The sequence below is a fragment of the Coregonus lavaretus genome (genome assembly GCF_964263955.1).
Source record: "Coregonus lavaretus genome assembly, contig: HAP1_SCAFFOLD_7512, whole genome shotgun sequence".
NCBI lineage: Eukaryota > Metazoa > Chordata > Actinopteri > Salmoniformes > Salmonidae > Coregonus > Coregonus lavaretus.
The window spans coordinates 8213-11757 of NW_028156091.1; the positions used below are offsets into that span (position 1 = coordinate 8213).

Genomic DNA, 3545 nt, shown 5'->3' on the forward strand with positions numbered 1-3545 from the left:
CTCCAATCCTCCTCCAGTCAGACTATAACTCATATAGTATGATACTCCATTCCTCCTCCAGTCAGACTATAACTCATACAGTATGATACTCCAGTCCTCCTCCAGTCAGACTATAACTCATACAGTATGATACTCCAGTCCTCCTCCAGTCAGACTATAACTCATACAGCATGATACTCCAGTCCTCTTCCAGTCAGACTTTAACTCATACAGTATGATACTCCAGTCCTCCTCCAGTCAGACTATAACTCATACAGTATGATACTCCAGTCCTCCTCCAGTCAGACTATAACTCATACAGTATGATACTCCAGTCCTCCTCCAGTCAGACTATAACTCATACAGTATGATACTCCAGTCCTCCTCCAGTCAGATTATAACTCATACAGCATGATACTCCAGTCCTCTTCCAGTCAGACTTTAACTCATACAGTATGATACTCCAGTCCTCCTCCAGTCAGACTATAACTCATACAGTATGATACTCCAGTCCTCCGCCAGTCAGACTATAACAAATAAAGTATGATACTCCAGTCCTCCTCCAGTCAGATTATAACTCATACAGTATGATACTCCATTCCTCCTCCAGTCAGACTTTAACTCATACAGTATGATACTCCAATCCTCCTCCAGTCAGACTATAACTCATACAGTATGATACTCCATTCCTCCTCCAGTCAGACTATAACTCATACAGTATGATACTCCAGTCCTCCTCCAGTCAGACTTTAACTCATACAGTATGATACTCCAATCCTCCTCCAGTCAGACTATAACTCATACAGTATGATACTCCAATCCTCCTACAGTCAGACTATAACTCATATAGTATGATACTCCAGTCCTCCTCCACTAGTCAGACTATAACTCATACAGTATGATACTCCAGTATTCCTCCAGTCAGACTATAACTCATACAGTATGATACCCCAATCCTCCTACAGTCAGACTATAACTCATATAGTATGATACTCCAGTCCTCCTCCACTAGTCAGACTATAACTCATACAGTATGATACTCCAGTATTCCTCCAGTCAGACTATAACTCATACAGTATGATACTCCAATCCTCCTCCAGTCAGATTATAACTCATACAGTATGATACTCCAATCCTCCTACAGTCAGACTATAACTCATACAGTATGATACTCCAGTCCTCCTCCAGTCAGACTATAACTCATACAGCATGATACTCCAGTCCTCCTCCAGTCAGACTTTAACTCATACAGTATGATACTCCAGTCCTCCTCCAGTCAGACTATAACTCATACAGTATGATACTCCAGTCCTCCGCCAGTCAGACTATAACAAATACAGTATGATACTCCAGTCCTCCTCCAGTCAGACTTCAACTCATACAGTATGATACTCCATTCCTCCTCCAGTCAGACTATAACTCATACAGTATGATACTCCAGTCCTCCTCCAGTCAGACTTTAACTCATACAGTATGATACTCCAGTCCTCCTCCAGTCAGATTATAACTCATACAGTATGATACTCCAGTCCTCCTCCAGTCAGACTTTAACTCATATAGTATGATACTCCAATCCTCCTCCAGTCAGACTATAACTCATACAGTATGATACTCCAGTCCTCCTCCAGTCAGACTATAACTCATACAGTATGATACTCCAGTCCTCCTCCAGTCAGACTATAACTCATACAGTATGATACTCCAGTCCTCCACTAGTCAGACTATAACTCATATAGTATGATACTCCAGCAGCATAACTCAGGCTAGATGGACTTGTCTCGTCTCAGGAATGCCGACCTACCTCTGACCTAGATCTCCCAGGAATCAACAACAACAACAACAACCACAACAATGATCGAAACGCATGTACAGTACAGTATGCACACACTGTCAGGCACGCTTGTAAGCGAGCAAGCACACACACATGCAAACGCACGCACACATCTTATGACCACCCCCCCACCACCCCGTGCTAGTATGAACATTGGAACCTAACCTACTGTACCTTAGAGTATTCATAGCCTACTGCCAGCCAAGTAATGCCTCCACAAACACATGCACACACGCACGAACACACGCAAGGACACACACACACATACACACATAAAGACATACGTACATACAGTGCCTTCAAAAGGTATTCATACCTTGACTTCATCCACAAAATTGATTAAAGAAAAAATTCTACATTTTCACACACATACAGTATGTACAGAGTACCAACTGGTGTTGATTTTCCCAAGCAACACTGTTACCCAATGACATGGTCTGGCCTGAGGGAATGGCAGTTTAATTCAGCCAATAGAAATGCAGCATGTTTTCTTTCAGTTTTGCTCTCTATGACATGCTTTTATTTTAGTTTAGAAATGCCGTCCCTACTAAAGACTTCGATGGAATGGTTAAAGAAGGATGAGGTGGGGATCAGGTCCCACCTTTTATTCATTATGATTGGACCCTCAAAATACCAATTGGGGCTCCAGCCAGTGTAGAACGAGGCTCCAAGCTCCCTCTGGTAGCCTGAAAGGGGGTTATAGGAGTCTTGGTCTTGGATGACGATGTTGTCCGACCAGCAGACCAGGACCAGGACCAGGACCAGGACCAGGACCAGGACCAGGACCAGGACCAGGACCAGGACCAGGACCAGGATCAGGACCAGGACCAGGAGGGCAGCGATGAGGAAGACGACCCCGTTAGCGATGGCTACCTTGGCCTTGGACCTCTCGTCATCCACGAAGTTGATGCACTCCCCCCCGGCGATGCTCAGCAGGATGGCGAACACTCCGGCGATGATTGCGATGATGGTCAGAGCCTTGGCGGCCTGCAGTTCCTGGGGCAAGGCCAGGAGGGAGTCGTAGACCTTACACTGCATCTGGCCCATGCTTTGGGTCACCCAGTTTATCCATAAGCCCTCTCAGATGACCTGAGTGGTGAGGGTTTGGTGTGAGATGAAGGCTGTCACCTTCCACATGGGCAGAGCACAGATGATGATACTTCCCAGCCAGCTGATGATCGCCAGGGCTGCACCCAGCATCTGTAGCCCAGCCGACAACATCCTGATGGAGCCCTGGTAGTATGGATGGATTGAGCTGATGGAAAGAGTTATAGAGAGATAGAGGGAAGAGAGTATAGCCTGTACGGTGGAGAGGTTTTCAATGACGAACTAACTTCCTCTACGTCTCTGAAAACAGAGTTTACTGTGAAGAAGTGACAGAAAGGGTAGGAGTTTTGTCATCTTTCTGTCTCTGTGTATCTCTCTCTCTCTCAGGTGAAACTCGTTTCCTAAGGTATCTCACCTGACCAGATTATGCTCCTAACTAAAACCCACACAGGTATGTACCCCACACGCACACACACACGCACACACGCACGCACACACAGACATACACACACACGCCACACACACTTAGAGAATGCTAAGCATATACCTCCGTTACATAATGAGGTGTGTTTTGGCAACAGGAAGTGACACGCATGCTGAGCGCCGCACAAAGCTGAGCGTTCTATGGTGTCAATAATTAACTAAGGCCAGGACCTTCAGCCCTTCAGTCCTGCTAATGCTGTCCCCT

General features: G+C 45.7%; 1 pseudogene across 1 annotated transcript; it reads right to left on the reverse strand.

Moving 5' to 3' along the window:
* Positions 1-2444: 2444 nt before the first annotated feature.
* On the reverse strand, positions 2445-3031 carry LOC311126860 (claudin-4-like; annotated as a pseudogene). The gene has a single exon. The product of its transcript is annotated as a claudin-4-like (transcript).
* Between the last annotated feature and the right edge of the window lie 514 nt (positions 3032-3545).